We start from the raw sequence: 20,919 nt of genomic DNA, 5'->3' as shown, positions 1-20,919 counted from the left end.
ATGGATCTGAATACTCATCTTTCCATTCAGAGTGGTTACTTTCGGTCCAGCTCAGAATTCCTGCATCCTTGCCCATACACTATCATATTAATAGCACCCAATACAACAATGAGTTCTAACAGTACTAACAATGACTAAACAAATTTGAAAATGTAGGCAGTTATATAGAAAACATCTCCCAAAAAGGGCAAAGTAAAAACATTCAAATTATCAAGACAAAATGAATTGGTACCTAACTTCCACAGAAAAATTCTAAACCTCATTTTGCTTATATTGAGCTCTTGTGGACTCAAGGACACAATCTATATCTATATTGTGAAAAAAAAAAACAATCATTCTTTTATCCAATAGATATTAGATGAAACTCACTAGGCACCCATTGTATGTACAAACTAGTACAGACCATGAGTGACTGTACTACAAGTGTACCTGGTTAAAAAAACAAAATTGTATTCCCAATCCCAGAAAGTACAGACAAGCTAAATATTTAACATGATATTTCTATTTAAAAAAATTTTTTTTGTTAGTTTTCTTTATTTTTGAGAGGCAGAGAGAGACAGAGTGCATGTGGGGGAGGGGCAGAGAGAGGGAAACACAGAATCAGAAGCAGGCTCCAGGCTATAGGCTATGAGCCCAATTCGGGGCCTGAACTCACCAACCACGAGATCATGACCTGAGCCGAAGTCGGATGCTCAACCAACCGAGCCACCCAAGCGCCCCTAACATGATATTTTTATATTTTAAATTTGTATTAGGAATTTTATATTCATACACATGCAACAAACAATGACAATAGGACCCCTTCTTAGATCACAGATAATTTGTTTTAATCCCTCATCTCCCCCTCCCCTAGAGCTTTGAGGCCATGGAAACATAATTACAAGCAACACAATCTCTGCTGTCAAGTTCAACATCTGGAGGGGACTACCTCCCTGGCTGGCAGGAATTTCACATGACCCTTTCTACGTGTATGCACACCTTCTTATTCACTGCCTTCAACGTGTGTCCTCTGACTGACCCAGTTCTAACTGCCCCTTCATAATTCTGGTAGGTCATCTTTGTTCTTATTCTCATCCATCCCAGCTTGATCGAGGACTGCTCCCAGGTTGTGGGCATGGACTTGCCCAGCACCTGTACTCCTGTGAGCCCCATCTGACCCACCGTGGGCTCCCAGGCTCTGCTCCCGGGCATGCTTCCTGCTGGGCAGGCACCTGGCTCACCATTTGCTTGGCTTCTCTTGCAGCCTGGCTGCTCTCCTCATACCCACCTCACCTCCCTTTCCCACCTCCCTGGGCTATAAGAGCAAGCACATAAATCAGTCAGTATTTACTTGTTGACATCCAAGAACATTTCACACAAAAACATTCCATTTTCTAAGCCAGGAAATAAAGTGAAATCAAAGACATGCTTACAGGGTAATACATTCTTAAAGTCTTTACTAGCTGAAGTTTAGAGGTTTAGTAAGAGTTAGGTTTGCTCTTTTATCTTTATTTGAGATATTAAAGAACTAAATGAATAACATGCTATTCAGATCACCACAGGCAATGGAAAAGGACACGGTGTAAAACCCAGTTTGTAAATCTCCAAACAGTCAATTAGCATACCAATATGAGCAATGAGTAGACCTTACAGCCTTTCCCAAGCAAACACGGTAATTAAAAACAAATTACTATGTAGCCTGGATGTGGTGCTTTACAATATACCCCACCTGCCAACCAGCAGCTAGATTCATTCCAAGACTGTCTGGCCAATTAGCTGCTTCCCATTGGGTGACTCAGGCTTCCTGTGTGAACACCATTTGCAAGAATCCACATCAGATCGGGCCTTTTGTTCTCAGAAGGCAGATTTTGCCGGAGACTCAAGAGTGGGTCTCTTTCTGGATAAATTCTGCCTCAGCCAGAGAATGTATTCTTTGTACTTCACTTCACAAGAGGTTGGAGATATTCCAGTTCCAACACCAGAATAGAATCCCCAGGTTCTAACAAGAAAAGAATACTATCACATATTTTTCCTACAGGTAATTGTAATTAGTAAAAGAAAAATCAAACATTGGATTTTGACAACTTCATCAAAGGCTCTCGGCAAAAAAATTCAAGTAAAATGTCTAATTTTTTCTATTAAATAAAAATAAATCCAGGAAACCAGGTCAAGTGAAATGTACTGGCTTATTTTTGTGACTTATTTTGCACATGTGTGTCGAGATACAGATGATTAGAATTAAAAGAAAAAAAAAAAAACAGAGCTTAAATCTTACAGCTGAAAAAATGGAGACCCAAGGTCATATAAAGGGGGAAACACAAGCAAGGCCTAGCACCCTCCACTTCACTATACTCTGAGTGAATTTATATTTATGTATATACTCATAATATACGTATATATTTCATGTGCATAAACTAAATAGTTCTTCACATGCATTTTTATGTGAAGGTGAAGGTGTGATCCTCACCTTCTGTACTCGGGAGGGTCCAGTAGCAAAAGACTTTGCTGACAGAATCACTCTTACTTTATGTCGTTGGAGAAATGAGATCCCAACTATGCAAATAGAGAATTTTTTTTTTCATTTTTGGAAATCTGGAACATTTCATCATCCATTCAATGAACATTTATTTAACACCACCATGTGCCAGGCATAGAGACAGTGAAACTTACAGCAGGAACCATAAATAGGGTTCAATTCTTGAAATAAAACCAATCAGCAGCAGCTCACTTCTAGTGCTGTGTTAAGAAAGATGCTAAGGAGCTATCTGAATTCTGGACAAAAGAGGGATTATGTATGATTTTCACTGACCATAATAAGTGTAAGGATGGTAGCAAGTGTTTTATTTAAATGATGCTCCTATTGTAGGACTCTTCTTTCAGCTCCAGTATTCCCTATAGGTTCTATCTCCCCTATTTCTGTTTAAATGTTTGCCTGAAGTTGTAAAAAAAGAATAGTTGCTTGTGGATATTTGCTTCTCTCCTTATTCTAACATGAAAAGACAAAAAAAAAGGGGGGGGGAAGAATCCAAAGAGTTAGGATTGGGGTGACAGAAATGCAGGGCAATTAAAAACAACCAGTGTGTTCACTAGGGAGGGATTTCCTGAATCTGAGCTTCACAGCTGCAGCAATAGACCATGTTAAAAATTACTGCTTTGCTTTAGCGACTGGGACAAAACACGAGAAGTATTTTGGAAAGGTTCTTTATTATAAAACTTTGTTTTTCTCTTATGACTTATAATAGTGATTTATTGAGAAAATTCACTCTTTCCTCAATGATAAATGCAGTCCAATCTTCAAGTTAAAACACTTTCTGAGTAACTTTACCAAATCAATGAGTCTTTCTTCATCAAAATGAAATCACAGATATACATTAAGTATGTGTTTAAGCTGGAAAGGAAAGAAAATCGAAATAGTTCTATTATTTCCCTGTTGAAAAGGCTTTTTGTAATCAGTACAAGTCTTTCAGTGGTGGTTTCTTTAATCATTTGGTTGGTATAAAACCATAAGTGACATGCCCTCAAAATCATGAAGAGAAGCCAGGAAGTCAATATTAAGTTCACTGTAAGAATATGATGAATTTGCACTATTGTCTGGTCTCATTATATTCTTTGTCACAAAAATGAGTTATCACAGAATTATAATGTCTAGTATGTTCTTCTTTATAATACATTCTTATTCACATGACAAGAATTACGACAAGAGGAGAAAATGGACAAAATTAATCCACCCTCATGACAGAAAATACTGCATCAAATTAACTTGTGACAGGCTAGTATTTTTGTGAAGGCATTTATTGATGGCATCTGTCTTATCAGTCTACCTACATCAGTTCTTTATGTGCCTCATCAAAGATCTATCATGAGTAGAACCCTGGAAAAAAACATCTTCTGAAAATAGTTTAGATGTAAAGGAAAGAAACAAGGGTCATTTTGTACATGATCTTTGGAGGAAATCTCTAACTAAATCAATAACTTGGATTTTACAGCCCTCCTCTTAAACAAACTCCATCCTATTTTATCCCCTTTTTTGAGAACTTCCTACCACTGGGTTTGGCAGTAGAAATTTACTTGCAGACTATATTTTAGGATTAAAAAAAGAGAGATAGTAACATTTCAAACACTAAATTAATTCACACTTTAAGGTATATTTGCTTTCTACTTTGGATCTAGGTAGTAATCAATATAAAAAATTCTTACAATAATAGATATATTGCAAATTGTTTAGCCAACACAAATTAGCTAAATATGAAAATATAATGTAGTTATTCTAAGCAAGAGGGAAATGATGTCGAGGATGAACAACCATAAATGACTATAATTCATATGTAGATAACTCTGACAAAGGTAGGCTGGAATAAACGATGTAGAGATTTTTTTAAAAGAAAAACGTGCGAAGCAGTGTGATGAAGCAGAGAGGTCCCCAGCCTCAGCCAAATAGTTATCTTCAAAAAATGAGGTCATGGGGCGCCTGGGTGGCGCAGTCGGTTAAGCGTCCGACTTCAGCCAGGTCACGATCTCGCGGTCCGTGAGTTCGAGCCCCGCGTCGGGCTCTGGGCTGATGGCTCGGAGCCTGGAGCCTGCTTCCGATTCTGTGTCTCCCTCTCTCTCTGTGCCTCCCCCATTCATGCTCTGTCTCTCTCTGTCCCAAAAATAAATAAACGTTGAAAAAAAAATTTAAAAAAAATTAGTTCTTGGGAAGTATTTTCTCTGGAAATTTACCAAAATCCAGGGTATGGCCCACAGTACTGTAAATTCTGAAACTTACGCATGCTTACTGTACAAGAAAGTTCTTTGATACGCGTCCTACCGAAAGACAAGTATTTTTTGTTTATTTTGCTTAAAATGACTACTTTAATGATTGAATTCATTTTCAATGACCCATAATAGTTATGGGTTTTTTTTAATGTACCCAGAAAACTACATGGAAAAATGTTCTTCTTGTCATTAAACAAAAACAAAAATAAAACTATCACTTCAGGGGCACCTGGGTGGCTCAGTTGGTTGAGCGTCCGACTTTGGCTCAGGTCATGATCTCGCAGTCCGTGAGTTCGAGCCCCTCGTCGGGCTCTGTGCTGACAGCTCAGAGCCTGGAGCCTGTTTCGGATTCTGTGTCTCCCTCTCTCTCTGACCCTCCCCCGTTCATGCTCTGTCTCTCTCTGTCTCAAAAATAAATAAATGTTAAAAAAAAAAAAAACCTATCACTTCATTTCTGTGTAACGGAGGTAAGGAAATATGACAAAATATGACAACTTCCACACCATGCTTCCGTTAACTCTCATTTGGATATGGATGTAAGCTAGATGATAAATGAGAAAAGACATACACGGAGCTAATCAGATCCCCAGTGATTATTCAACTGCACACATAGCAGAACACAACAAGCTCCTCAAGCAGGGTTCTCATTGATGCCTAAAATATCTTTGCTGGTCCTCCACAGTCAGAAAATGTGATTTAGCATGGTATTGTATTTTATGCCAGATCATATGCCCATTTAATTTTCTTCCAAGGTAAACACAAGTAGCATTTAGCTCAAGTGCCATTTCTGTAGGAAGGTATGAAATTTATACAAGTAAACGCCAAACTTGAAAGTACCACAAGTTGCAAGTCAATCTTGGTTTGAAGAGTTATTCTAATGTCGTTAAAACACACAAATAAGACATCTACTCTTCCAGGTAGATTTAACCAATGGGTATTTGCCATTGTAATTACCTATTTCTTATGGGAAACACACACTAATTACCTGACCTAAATTTAGAATGAAAGTATGGGGGCTAGAATCATTATTCTGAAGACTCTTGTCTGTGCTTAAATGAAAAACAGTAATGAACTAGTCAAACCAAATTGAATTCAAGTGCTTTGGGAATTGCTTAATATTTTTAACCAGTAGAACAATGTATTTCTAAAGAAACTGTCATACGCATTATAAACAATTAAATTGTGGAGACTGACTTATTATAGATGTATATGCTCTGTTAAAATAATTTAGGATTACCTTTCACATTAAAACAAAAGAACAACATCTTGTAAATATGTGATTCACTTGTCCAAAACATTGTCTTCAGTGTGTTATGAGAAATTTAGCAATATTTCATCACCAAAAATAATAAAGCAGGCCACAGTAGTTATTTCAAATATAATGAATGTAACAAAGCTCATTTCATCAATTTTACAGTGAGAAAAATTAATTTCAAGTTAGAAAATTAGGTGAATTCAATTGAAAACACACATACACGCAATCTCATAAGCCTACCATGGTGAAATACTATGTCTAAGAGGAAAAAGAAATGATCTAATTAAATCCTTGAACTTTAAATCTTTTATAATCATACAAATGTTGACCTCCATCATTCCTACCTCAGCACCTCTGTGTAAGGAAATAATATAGGATGTCACCAGTACTTACTACACTTCTAAACTTTTCTATTTTAATAATCCTTTATGTATCTTGAAATATTCTGGGCTATTCTGCCATTAGCAATTACTTTTTAATAGAGTATAAGTAAATAATTTTCATGATGCTGTTGTCTTTAAAATTATCCAGTCTCATATTTTTCACTGAGGATAGTGGGGCATATCCTATTCATTCTGGAATAACACATGTCGGCTATTGACTGTTCCTTCTCCCACCCTCACTTGCAGCCCTGCAGACATCTCTTTAAATTTATCCTGAACCCAATTCCATGCTTTGAGCTGCGGGAATTTGGCTGATTTCTTCTTTATGCATCTCTACACCATAGAGTCTCCTTTATACAACTCGAGTTGTGCTGGGACTCTCTAGATGAAGAACCAAGATTCTTTACTAGTTTCCACATGAAATTCACTTTTCTTACATATTCAGGACTTGTTAGCTTGACTGGGTTTGAGGGAGGTCATGGTCTCTGCTCTCTCCAGGCTGTACCCAGTCTCTCTTATCATCTCTAATCTCCCCCTCCCCCTCAGGAATAACAAGCAAAAGCTCCCTCTTACCCAGAAGTATAGCTCCACCCAGATCTCAGCCCCTTCCTTCTCAGATCTCAGCTTCTATTCTGAGCAATGATCAAATCATGTTACCAAAAACCTTTACGTTCTCCCCTCTTAAGACAAATCCTGATTAACTTAATCTCATTCCATTTCTATAACCCATGACTCCATGCACACAAATTATTTTTCATAAATGTTTATGAACACACACTTCATTTACCACTTAGGGGGCTCACACAAAACTAATGAGGTTGGAGTGGAAGAGTCCTGATATCAATCTCCTTTACACTTGCTGTGAAACCTAGGAAATTACAAAGCTCTCAGACTCTTACTTTCTTCTTCTAGAAAATGTGAGCAATACAATGTGGTTGCTTAAATCAGAAATCAGTTATGACAAAGTGAGAGTATGAGACAGAAATAACATTTCACATAAAGCAGTAATTCTGTCCACTATTTCACTCTTTGAAGTCATGCCCACAGGCAATGGTAAGAAACCTGTGCTAAATCCATTGATGATCCTGTTGGTTAAAATTATGAAAAGAATGGGTAAATTATTTTAAAGGTCTCCTGGCCTTTGACAAGTGCAACATTGTTCAGGTGGCTAGCAAGCTCATGCAAAGACATCTTAAACATTCCAAGAAAAACACTAAGGAATTAATAGTCACTGAGAAACACTGACTGAAGGAAAGTTGTAAGAACCGACAAAAATCTTCTCTAGATAATGATGACAGCCAGGGAGAGCCTAGTCTGCTGGGTGAAATCTTTCTTTTTCATTTGTTGAAGTATCTCTAGGAGGGAAACACTGAATGGTTTGATTTCTGAATGGGATCTCTACTGAATTATATACAAACTGTATTACATTACTATATGCATCATATAGATTTGCATTACTGGAGGATTCATTGTAGAACTTGTTTAACTATACTGAGTCTATTTACATAACATCTTATTAATATACAAATTTTCAGGAGTACATCTAAAGACTTGTGGAGCTAGAAAAATCCATAAGATCTTCTAGTCTCATTTCTTCATTTACAACTAAGGAAATAGCCATATAAAATAGTTGTACTGTACTGTCTGTCCGAATAATAATTCAAGACTCTTGATTGCTAGACTAGAAGATTTGTGTTTTGTTTTTTTTTTTTCATCTCTTCCATCAGTGATTCTCAACATAAGCTGCACATTAGGATCAACCAGTGAGCATTTTAAAAACAGCCATGCCCATGTGTGACCCTAGAGATTCTAATTGAATTGGTTTAGGGTGGGATCTGTCATCTACATTTGTTTTAAAGCTTCCCAAGTGATTCTAAGATGTAGCCAGAGTTGAGAACCCACTATCTTCTTTTGTGTGTGATGCTGGGCTATTTACCCTTAACTCCACATAACTGATGGCAGAAGGCAGGGTGCAAGGAATACACATGGTGATGAAGTTTACACCACTGGCCCCTGGAGGGCATCCTCAAAGTCTGACCCCTAATTCTCTAGTTCTTAGATCATGCTCTTAATGAGCTTGGTCAAAATGTGTAGTCCTGAAACTAATACAACATTGTATGTTAACTATAGTGGAATTAAAAGTTTTTTTTTTTTTAAAGTGCAATCACTAAAATCAAATACTCAAGTTCTTCTCTTAATTCAGAGAACAATATTAAGCTAATGAAATAGCATGTCCCCGGTGTAAAGATTTTCCCCTATAATTATTTCTAAATCTTTGACAGATGTTAGAGATTATGCTAAAATCTAACGCAAGATGGTATCTGATTTGTTTCCTTTAAGTTTAGGATAGCAATATTTTATTATTTTGCCTATTGCCCAGTAAGCATCCTGAATGTCAGATGTATTGCCATCTAAACAAAGTAAGAACAACTAGCCAAATTCCTTAATCTGTATCCCACTTGATTTCAGTTTCCAAATCCAGAAATTTTACATTTGTTTTGTCTAAAACAATCTTGAAAACAGTAGATAATAAAAGAAATATTCACTGGATTGGATTTTATTTTTCTCTTCTAGTTTTCTAATAATCTGTTGTTTAAGACATTTCCTTTTTTTCCTAAAAAATAAAAGTCTAAAAAAAAGATATTTCCTTTTTTCTATTCACAATTTTTTTCAGCTTTGTCTCACTAAAGATTCTAGTTTAAGATTCAAAGAATAAGCCTAAGTCACTAAACAGAAAATCATGCAAAATCTCTGAAGTAAAGACTAAAAACTGGTTTGGTGAACAAAAAGCAGAAATTCAGTATAGTACGTGGAGGGAGAAAGAGCATGTGAATGCTAAGAAATAAGGCCAAAAGGCAAACAGCGGACCATCAGCCTATATGAATGACTTCCTATATCCCCTGGGTCTTCACTCTTATCTGATTAGATCTTCCTGTGCTAAAGCAGTGCCCTGATCATCTTCACAACCACTGACTATGGCTATAAATTTCCTGATCCACACCAGCTGCCAAATTACAATTCCTAATATACTACTTGGCACTTCTTGTTCAAAAAATTATACAAACTTTCCTTAGCTAGATGAGTTTTAAAGTTCTACAGTCTAGTCCCAATTTACTTTCCATCCCTTCATTGTCACTGGTGAGGAAAATGAGGCCAAGGTCACAGAGTAGTAAGTAGCAGTAAGTAAATGCTCTGTCTGGGATTTTAACTTAAATCAGTTTAAAGTATATCCCTCTCACACATCTAGGAAGCATTATTAAAGGGTTAATATTGTGGTTATAGTGGTATTTTGAGCTGGACTTGGAAGTCAGTAGGGGTGGGAAAAGGGAGTAAAAAATGAGCTAAAAAGGGCATGTTGGGGGGCACCTAAGTGGCTCAGTCAGTTAAGCATCTGTATCTTGATTTTGGCTCAGGTCATGATCTCATGGTTCATGGGATGGAGCCCCATATCAGGCTCTGTACTGACACCATGGAGCCTGCTTGGGATTCTCTCTCTCCCTCCCTCTCTGCCTTTCTCTCTCTCTCAAAATAAATAAATATGAATTTAATTAAAAGGGGGACATTTACCACCTAGTAACCCTGGTATTTTGGAAAATATGTCCCTGCCCCACCTCCAACAGGCCTATAATTGCTATGAAGATAGCATATTATCAGACATGACCCTGCCTTCTTGGCTACAGCTGAAAGATCTAGAGATGGGTGGACCCATGTTAGACAAACCAGAGTCCTTCCAAGGTGGGTGGTTGTTGGCCATATTTCCCACAGTGGAGAATTCATCTAGGCAGTAATTAAGAATGACACCACAATGGCAGAGAGATTTCTAAAGGCAGTTAAGTCCAGGGATTCATTTGTTAATGCAGCCTAACTGCTTTGTGATGCTTCCTCCTGTAACATTATAGCTCTATAAAACAGTCCAGTATATTTTGAATAAATCTCATCTTTTCCTTAAACTGAGTCCATCTGAGATGTTGTCACCAGAAATCCAAATAATCCTAATTCATACATACACTTTCAGGGATGAGTTGTTGCAAGTGACAGACCTGACTGAGTCTGGTCAAGTGGGAGAAGAGTGAAAATTCCAAGATCCTGAGCAGAGCAGATGGCAGTCCTTGCTCCATAACAGCAAAACAGTTGGTTAAACTATCACTGCTTGTCTTTTGAGTGCAGATTAAATGCTCTCAAATCTAGAGCAACTGAGGACAAGAGATCAAAATTTAAGGAAACTAGAGAATGTTGGCTAACTCTTATAACGTAAGTACAGTATTAATGGGGAAAAATGCTGCAAGCTGGTCCCCTTGAAAGCAGTAGAGAACAAATGGAAGAATATAAATTTGTTATGGAAAATGCTTTCTATCTAGATATTTGAAACCAGATATTGAGACCAATGAAGATCAGACAGTCAAATGTTTTTGTGAATAAGAGAAGAAAACACATTATCATACTCCAAAAGAGGAGGCCAATTAATAAACTGTAAATACTAGAAACAGGAGTGGAAAAATATGAGAAGAGTCAGGGACTCTGTGAAACCTGATCATCCTAGTGTCTCCATGTGCATTATACTTTCTAACTCCTGTCTGTCAAGGAAAATAATGCTTCTAATTGGAAAGCAGTTTTTGAGCAGCAGTAAACTTTCTAGTGGACTTTAAACCTGTACAGCCTCCTCCCTTTTGGGTCCATTCATGTTTTATTAGGTTGTTAGCTGCAGAGAAAGAACTCCCAGGCAGAATGTTTAAGAAGCAGAAGCCCAGGGTCCAAATACAAAGAGCATGGGCTTGACTTTCAAAGGTAGATGAGATTTCAGCAGACAGAGAAAGAAGCAAAGAGAAAGACAATCAAGTCAAAGAGCAGGATGGAAAACTCCACTTTTTGTAACAGGAAAGGTGTAGTCTAGTGAGACTGAGCGAGGTGCACACGTGTAAAAGAACATAGGAAATTAAAGTTGTCGGCAACATCTGCACCACACAGTACTTTCCAGAGGCCACTCAGAAGCCTATTTCATTATTTCTGACTTCTTAGCTTCCCTTCTTATAAGCGAAGTTAACGGAACACTGTCTGCTGGATAAGTAGAGTGTTACTTTCAGTCCTCTTAGTTCTAAAGTAGCACATCACCTGGCTTCCTTTAAAATAAATCTCCAAATTCTTAATAGTAAAATATACTTCCTATAAAAGAGCTTGAGCTTTTTCTGATTATAATATAAATAAACGTAAAAATGTAATTGTCTCTATCTCCGCTTCTACTACCCACTTTTCCCAACACCAACAAACACAAATGTACTGTGTTGAGATTACTCAATAAGACATGGCGTCTTAAGTAGAAAAATATTTTGAAATGAGTATCGTTGAACTTGCTCGAGAAACGAGTGTCAACTACTGCATATATGCATATAACTGCACTGTTTCAACCTGGTAGCCAGTAAGCATATACAAGTCTTTACATTTAAATTGAAAATGAGTTTCACAGGCACTCTGACCATATGGCAAGTGCCTAACTGCAACACGTGGTTAGTGGTTACTGCATCAGACAGCACAGTAAAGAATATTTCCATCACCAAAAAGGTTCTGTTGAACAGCACTGGTTTACATATCAATTATTTGGAATGACCTAACTGTAAGGCTCAGTTAAGTGGCTTTAAATCTTGTGTAACAAGCAGTTAGACTCCCCGTTTATGAGGGGTGCAGGAAAAAAGGTTTGTAAAGGGGAATTAAGCTTTGGGGAAAAATTATAAAAGAACAGAAAGATGGACACTAAAAGTAACTAAACAAGGTCAAGATGAGCTTGATGCTGGTTTGGTAATATTTCAGTGGGATTTTTAACCCCCCTATGGGTCTTTTCCCAGCTAGAGTCTTTTCAGATCTGGCCATTATTCTGAAACCTCCTTTAGAATCCCTTTCTTATGTTTTCTAGTCACTGAAAAGGAATAAAAGCAACAGGATAGTGTGCCCAATAATCACAAGATTTGAACTGAGAGTCAGAGCCAACAACAAACAATCATTTCCTCTTTTCAATATCTAAACAAAACAAAACCCAACATGACAACAAAAGCCCACAAGCATCCACATGTGGGGTGGCAGAGGGGAGGGGATGAGGCACCCTCCTGCAAGCAGGTGTTTAGAACAAGTGCACGCATGAGCACCTCCACATACAAATTGCGAGCTTCATCTCTGCTGTTAAAATAGTCACTCCTCCATGAACAGGAAACTTCCTCAGATTTTCTGGGAGATTTTGAACGTACATCAGAGATAGAAATTGAAAACACCGGAGTAGACAATATTTGATTCCCCTCTGTATTTCCTTCCCAACTATTGTACAACTCATGCTTCTCGACCTGTTGTAGCTGGGACCTGAACATTACAATGAGTCAAAATCTTCCTTTTCAACGTATTTAGAGATTTGAAATAAAAGGCAAAATCAAACAACTTCCCAGAGGCATTGTGGTTCTACACATCCACAACCACTGCTCGCCCCAAAAGCCGGGCCTTTAGTTTTGCTTAACCTCGACTTTTTAATGTGACAGTGCAACCAAGAGATTGCAACATCGCCATGTACTTGATTAAAGATGCAGCCCCTTTATAGCACATTTCCAGTAAGATAAAATATTCAGTAGCATGATTTCTAGACAATAAATTTTCCACAGTATGACTTATAGCTGGCTCATCAGCCACAAAAGCTGAATAATAATCAAAGTTAACCTCCATATTTCTAAAAGGAAGACACTGGTGTTTCCGATCTTAATTCTTGCCTGACATTGGTTAAAGAGGTGCTAATATCCCACATTTTACAGTGCCATCAATATTGCAAATAAATGCACAACACAATGAAAATATTTATGTGTGGTACTATCCAGAAAGATATAGTTAGGAAAAATATGGTAAAGTAGAAGTAACCTTGACAAATTAGGCCTCATTGAAATACTTCCCAGGCCTTGCCCAGAAACATAAATAATTCACAGAGCCCAGCACCAAATACAGATGAAGAGCATTTGTTATTAATCCATCCCTCTTTTATTTTGGCCAGAGCATTATTCTTTCATAATGAAACTCATTGTGAACCACTTTCTGTGCTCCCTTGTATCATAACCTGCAAGTTATGAAATGTCAAATTCATCTTTATTCAACTAGTTATGCCCAAATATGGGGTGTTTGATTGTGTGTATGTGTGTTTGTAAGCAGTCACAGGACTCTTGCAACACTAAATCATCATCAGATCATATATGATAAATTAATGTTTGGAAAGTTAATGTCACCTAGGAACTCAATATAGACTGACCAATCCATCAGTAAAACATGTGGCTATATGACAGATGTCCTTTACCTGAGAGTGGGAATTATTTAACCAGCAAAAATTTAAATTCAATTTTGAAAGTTAAAGAGACACAGTTTATTCTTCAAGAAAGTTAGTGAGAAAATGTATGGATAGAAAAGGAATTGGTGAACTTGGACCTTGTCCTAAAGCCCTCTCATTAAAAACCAGAACACTTTATTCAGCTGAGTCCACTTTAAAAAAGAAGGAAACGAATTGTTTGACCTGGCTGACATCTGAAAAGGCAGTTGATCTGTTCTGTTTTAAATAGTAGCTGATGTTCCAATCTCTTTAATTTGTAACTATTATTTGGTACAACTGAATTTTTCTTATCCTTTAATCTGAGGGAGATATATATATAGATAGATACACACACACACACACACACACACACACACACACACACACACTAACGTTGAAGATCTTCAGTAAAATGAAAAAAAAAAGCATAGATTATAAAGAATGGGGGGGGATGATGGGATGAAAGAGAGATAATATGTAAAAATAGAAGAAAAGATGACAGGGAGACAAAGTTGGAAAATCACATGATAGAGTATATGAACTCATCCGTACAATAATCTAAGGGGGAAACAAAAGAGATATCATTAACCTTTTCAGACTCTGCATGAGATACTGGAATGGAGTGAAACTTATACCTGAGTTTGAATCCCAACTTTGCCCATTATTAGCACAGTGTCCTCGCCAGGTTATGGAACCTCACTGAGAATGATTTCTCCCAATTGTTAGACAGATAAAATAATTTTGTTAAGGATGCCTTGAGGATTGAATGAAACAACCTATGCAGAGTGTCTGGCACATGGTAGAAACTCCATTAATGTTAGTTTCCATCCCTACTTAATTGAAGACACTTGTCCTTTGGTGCTGGGTAAGCATCTCTCTGGGCTCTATTCCTAGGAATGGAATCACTAAGTTATTGTGTGTGTGTGTGTGTGTGTGTGTGTGTGTGTGTGTGTGTGTCCCCTCCTTGTGCACGGGCCATGCTAGTCTTCTCTGTATTGTTCCAATTTTAGTATAGGTGCTGCTGAATCGAGCACTCCGTATGTGTGCTTTTATTACTTAATCTGGTTAAGTGCCGCCAGTTTTCTCTCTGAGCTGATTCTCGCCAGACTTCACACCCACAAACAGTGCACGATCATCCCTGGTCCCCACATCCTGCAGAATGCTGTGCTTGACTTACCTCATTTAATCTGCATGACAACTCTAATTAAAAAAAATAGTGTTCTTCTCTCCAGCTTGCGGATAAGAAAATTAGGACATGGAGAACTAAATAACCTGCCCAATTTCACAGCTGACAGTGGTACAGACAGGGTCAAACCCAGGTGGTCTGTTTCCAAACTTTCTTTTTGTTGTTATATTCAATGTGAAACCTTCGCCCTCCTTGGCCCTGGGCAAGAAAGGTAGCCCAAACCAGTGTTCTGATTCACAGTCTCTATTCCAAATCTGTCTACTTTACACTTTGTTAACAGAAACTAGTACACTAGATGTGCAGGAGACTACCTAAGAAAATTTGAGACAAAACTCAATAGCACACTCTTTGAACACCCCATTTTGGCCAGATGCTTTCTAGATGGAACACTGCGCAGACATTCAGTTGAATAAGAGTTTTCGTCTTGAAGGAACAAAACATATGTTCCTAGAAATCAGGAACGTATGTAAGCAAATATTTAGTCATTCCCTTTTACCCCCAAAATGCTGCCAGCACTTTCTCTGGGGATTCTATAGATGGAACCTTGTTCTTTAAGCTATTAAACAAAAGAGAGTTGCCATTTGGGGAGATTCCAAAAAGTGGCAGGGAGGGGGCGGTAAGGGGAATAGTCCCCCCACTTGCCATCCCACTATTCTCCCTGTGCAGGCAATAAGAGGGTGTATTGTCTGTAGAATATTGAAAAACTAATCAAATCAATTTAAAGAAAGTCTGCTTTTTAAATTATCACCATGCAGTGGCAATTCTAAACAATGTCAGTGATAAAATATTCAGTTTCCACCCATTGGGGTAAACCTACCTTTATGACACTTATTCTAAGAAACTGGTATATTTCAAAAGCAAAAGCTAAAATTTGACCTTGGAGAGCCTGTTAGATCCTTGTTTACCACCTTAATGTAGTTTTATTCGTTAGTAACACAAGCAGTGACCCATTGTTCTAGGGCAATCCCTCACTTGAGAAAGAAATGTTAACGCATTCCATCTCATAATGTAAAAACTTACTTCACTGGGAGAAGTATACAATTCTATAGAGGTTATTCTGCCAACCGTTTTTTTTTTTTTTTTTTTTTTTTTTTGCTACCTTTGTTTGAGATGGGATATAGAAAGAAAAGAGAAAGAAGGTTCCCCAGTACAGGATGGATAAGCTGTTGGCAGGCCCAGGTAAAATGCTGGTTTTAGAAAGGGGCATAGAAAACAGACTCCAAGAACCATGGTGTCTGATATCTGTATTTAGAGTTTCCTACTCCATACTACAGGAAAGCTTTGTCAAAACACTGCAGTCTAATGTTATTTGCACTTTGAGGAATCACAGGAAGGATCCATGTCCACACAGAGGATGAGAGGAATACACAAATACCTTCAGGAACATGGGGTAGCATTTATGAGATGATAAAAGGATACCAGCAGAGAAATCCAGAGAAATTCGGAGGACAGTGTGTCTAGGAACAAGAAGAATGAATGTGGGAAATGCATAAGCCTGAAAATCACAACTGTATGCCTAGAGGCACCATGACCATGAAGGGTTGAGTGGATCCTTGAAGAGTTCACATCTCTCTAAAAGTTCAGCCAATACCCACCACTAGCCAGTTGTTTTCCTGTGTATAAAAGCATCTAGATCTACTACTATGCTAAGGGAATTCCAAACTTTGAATTTAAATAGGAAATCTCATTTCTTAAAGGCTGAAAAATAATGGAAAAATAGTATCCTCCATTATTGTAACTGCTGATACTCATGACTTAGAAATTTTCATAATTTCCCAAGGCTCACATGAGGGGGATTTGAAAGGCACGTGAAGAGAACATGGACTCTTAATGTATGATAGAGAAAGGGATGACCCATTAAAAGCAGAGCCTGAATGTGTTTCTTTTATAACTATGATACAAGGCAGATCATGCTACGTATGTATAACTATGATACAAGGCAGATCATGCTACTACAAGGATATCGTAACAGGTTATTATAGAAGATTCCACAGAAAAAGGGAACTTGAACTGGTCATTACTAATAGGTAAATTATCAACAGGGAGAGTGGATGGGGAGAAGCACAAAAAGAAGGAAAGGAAATTTAGAATAAATAAATGCATTAAGAGATGCAGTTAGAGATTTTAAACAACATAATGTGTTTGGAAAATTACAGCGGTACAGATTCACTGGATAGGAAAGTATAAGAAGGAGGGGGACATAATGCTAGAAAGGTAAGTACAGTCACACCATAGAACCTTGGAGGACAAGTTGAGTGATTTGCACAATGTCTGGTGTGCATGTGGAACCCTTAAAGAATTTTAACGGTCAGTTACTATAAATTTGTTCATTCATTATGCAACTAGATTTCCAAAAACGTTATCAATAATGGAAAATCCATAGAATAATTTTCCAAACCATGCCATAGTACTAGCATCTTCTGTTAAACTTTAAGCAACAAAAGAAAGTTGTGATTAACTAAAATCACCATACCTGCTGCAATGAATGATGATCATGGTTCCAGCAAATACAGCAAATACACAAGATAATGTGAATATACTTTTGCTAAAGCAAAGGATAAAAACCTACATTCAAATTTAAGGGGGGAAACAGTGTTGCCCTATGGCTACTGGGCATATTTTGTCACAAACACAGAACATTTATTGACCCCAAATGCTTAGCATTGTTTTTCAGAGTCCCCAACGTCCAATGTTTTTCCTGCAGTGCAACATATGTAAGCTGCTTAAATCAGCTTCTGACATCGTTGCAACTTCAAACTGGAGGCTATGCGAGGCTTAGCAGATGGCAAAACCCATCCAGTTCTCTAAGTGTGTGTTCAGCATAAGGTGCTCGTATGTTCTCTTGGACCCAGCTAGGCAGAAATCTTCCCTTGGAGAAAAAAATACACGGTGTTCAGTTTTATAGTGAAGAGTCAGAACTCCAGCCACTTGAGCTGTATCTTGCTTTTTTTTTCTTTCACAAAGGTTAAGAGTGTAGTCACACTGGCTTACCTGCCTCTTAACCAGGCTCACGAAAATGGAAAGATGATTAATTGCCTCGTGACTGTGGTTAAATTTAAATCTGGATAATTCAAGATTCTCTAATCATTCCAGAAATTTAAAATTTCCTTCCTTAAAACTCAAGTCTTCATTTTTAGAATCCTCCTCATGAAGTCCAGACTCAGAAAAAAAAATCAACAGTAAAGACAGATTCAATAATAAGAAGGTACTGATACCTTCCAGATAAAAAAAGAAAAACAAGCAAACAGAACAAAAGCATGAAAAAGCCAAGCATCTCAATTTACTGTAAAACAATCCTAAAGTCCCCAATCTGGCATTTGGTGTTTTCCACAGTCTGACCCCATCTTGTCTTTCCAGACCCGTTACTGTATGCATCTACAACCATTCAAACTGGACTGGTCCCTATTTTCTCACATCCTATGTTGCCTTCACCTTGGTCCCTTTGCATAAGCCGGTTGCTTTTCCAGAAAGGACTTTTCTCCCCGCCAACTCCAACCTGTCCTTGTGAGTCTGGCAAGGTTAGAAAATAGAGTCCACAATGGAGGTGAACTGGGGGAAGGGGGAAGGGAGTTGTCAGAAGGGAAATGGAGATTGAAGCCAGAGGCAAAAGGCCATGAATTTTTTACTGGGGAACTTGAATTTCGTCCTGTAGGCCACTGTTTCATAAACTGTCAATAGGCCATTTGCAACTGAACCATCTGGGGGCCTTTTTAAAAAAATCATATTCTCAGATCCAAACATCCTAATTAGTATCTCTGGGTATGAGGCCCAGGACTGGATTTTCAATAAGCCAGTTTAGGCTTATGTGATGATTCAGACTTAGGTAATTCTTTTATATATGAAAGTCTGAATGCTATAGACATCTGATAACTACAAGTCTAAGAAAGCAAAAAGATTTGTGTGCTAGGAGAGAGACTTAGGACAGCAGAATGAGGTTAGTGAGCATGGGGGAAGGGACTAGAGGCAGAGAGACTAGTTAGGAAACTATAGCAGTGGTCACTATTAACCTCTCTCTCCTGAAACCTTCTTCCTTCCTGACTTTCGCGGCACAACTCCCTCTTGATTATCTTGCTACCTCTGCATCCGCTCTTCTGAATCTTTCACATTTGTCCTTTTATTCCGGCATCTCCTTCAATGTTAATGTTCTTCCAGGTTCTGTCTGAAGTTCCCTTCCATGCACAGTCTCCTTAATATCTTATCTACTCCCTGAGCTTTGAATACCATATTTACACTGGTACCCCAAACATTTATAGATCTCTACCTAATGAGATAGTCTACTTATTTCATGGGCGTGTCCAAAATTTATACTCTTCACTATCTCTATACCTACTTCTCTTTCATTGGTACCTATCAATGAAATACCAGAAAAATAGAGGGACAGAAAAATTCACCCAGTACCCCAATTCAGACAACTGAGCATCTCACTTAAAATCTGCCCTGTCCTTCCTGCCACTCCCACATTGTTTGGTTTTTGCCCTACTTCCTACTAAGAGTTATCTCTTCAAACCATACCTTCCTATACATCTCCCCCCCCATATCTTTGGTAAAGACCTCAAATCCTGAAAACTCAACCTTTCTGCAGCAAAAAAAAAAAGCCAAATATCACATGCATGACAGAAAAACATGGGGAAAATCTCCCTAACCAAAGGTAATTATGAGTGTGACGTGTCCTTATTGAAGAAGAAAATCTTTAATTTAAGGATTTATATAAGCAGAATTGATTTGCCAAAATGTAAATACCTTTCTATTATATAATTCTTTTTTTTTTAATTTTTTTTCAACGTTTTTATTTATTTTTGGGACAGAGAGAGACAGAGCATGAACGGGGGAGGGGCAGAGAGAGAGGGAGACACAGAATCAGAAACAGGCTCCAGGCTCTGAGCCATCAGCCCAGAGCCTGACGTGGGGCTCGAACTCCCGGACCACGAGATCGTGACCTGGCTGAAGTCGGACGCTTAACCGACTGCGCCACCCAGGCGCCCCTCTGTTATATAATTCTAATTGTACCTTGCTAAAATTATAGCATTGGTAAAGTGGCCTCAACTTGTCGCTAACAGGACATAGTGTGATCTCATAGCTACCATGCTGATGGCATGGGGGCAGAGAAACACTGAGGAAAATTAGAACTGACTCTTTCAGACCAGCTTCTTCTCTTACCATTATACATCAAAATAGTAGCTTGCAGAGAGAGGGGGAAAAAAGTGTGTGTGTGTGTGTGTGTGTGTGTGTGTGTGTGTGTGTGTAAACAATTATGGTCTCTTCCATCTGCCTGTTAATTGGGACCAAAGTGAGTAATGATGGTGGATTTAATGTGATTCAGTGTTCCAAAAACTCAACTGAAAATGTTCCAGAGTTGCTAGATTAACTGAAGGCTCTTAAAAGAATGGAAGTTTCCCTCATGTGCATTTTCAGTGACTGCTAGAGAACACTGGGCATGGGCAAAGCACACATCCACACACTGAGCCCTCAGTAGCAGAGGATTTTGAAGATGGGATCCTTAACTCAGCAAAGGAGGTGGAAGACATTCTCATACCCTGGGCCCGTGCAGAATCTCAGCCTTCTTGTGGCCCTGAATGCAACCATGACCTTGACTATGACCATATTCGCCACCACTGCCCCCATAACAATTGTTCTTTCTCTAGCACTTTATACAAGATATACCATTTAGTTTTCTCCTAGAACCATATGAAGTAAGTGTTATTTCCAATTCAAAGGCAAGGAAATAGTTTCAGAGAGTTAGGAAATTTCCTAAAAGCTGTACAGCTGGTGGGTGTTAGATCTGAATTACATAAATTCAAAGTCATCTCTTTCTATTTAGCTATGCTACCTTTACTGCTCTGTGTCCTGTTAATTGTTTTCTTCTGATAACCCTGTGATAAAAATGCTAACAAGTATCAACAGTGCTTGTCACATATTTCAAATAGTCCCAGGAGAACAGGTGGGGAGAGAGTAGATATGTCATCAAAGGCAATATTCCCTGAAATTAATTTCCTGTATGATTCACAGAAGGGTATACTGACATAAGGGTTATGTCTTTAAT

General features: G+C 38.1%; 1 long non-coding RNA gene and 1 other non-coding gene across 2 annotated transcripts in view; both read right to left on the bottom strand.

The window, feature by feature from the left end:
- LOC109503563 overlaps positions 1-20,919 on the bottom strand; it is a 538,043-nt gene that overhangs the window by 134,955 nt on the left and 382,169 nt on the right. The window lies entirely within an intron of this gene.
- Positions 14,620-14,727, bottom strand: LOC111556399. Its single transcript, XR_002735884.1, has one exon. It is a non-coding gene; the product is annotated as a U6 spliceosomal RNA (small nuclear RNA).

Source organism: Felis catus, chromosome C2 (genome assembly GCF_018350175.1).
Source record: "Felis catus isolate Fca126 chromosome C2, F.catus_Fca126_mat1.0, whole genome shotgun sequence".
Taxonomy (NCBI): domain Eukaryota; kingdom Metazoa; phylum Chordata; class Mammalia; order Carnivora; family Felidae; genus Felis; species Felis catus.
This window is presented reverse-complemented; position numbering and strand designations above follow the sequence as displayed.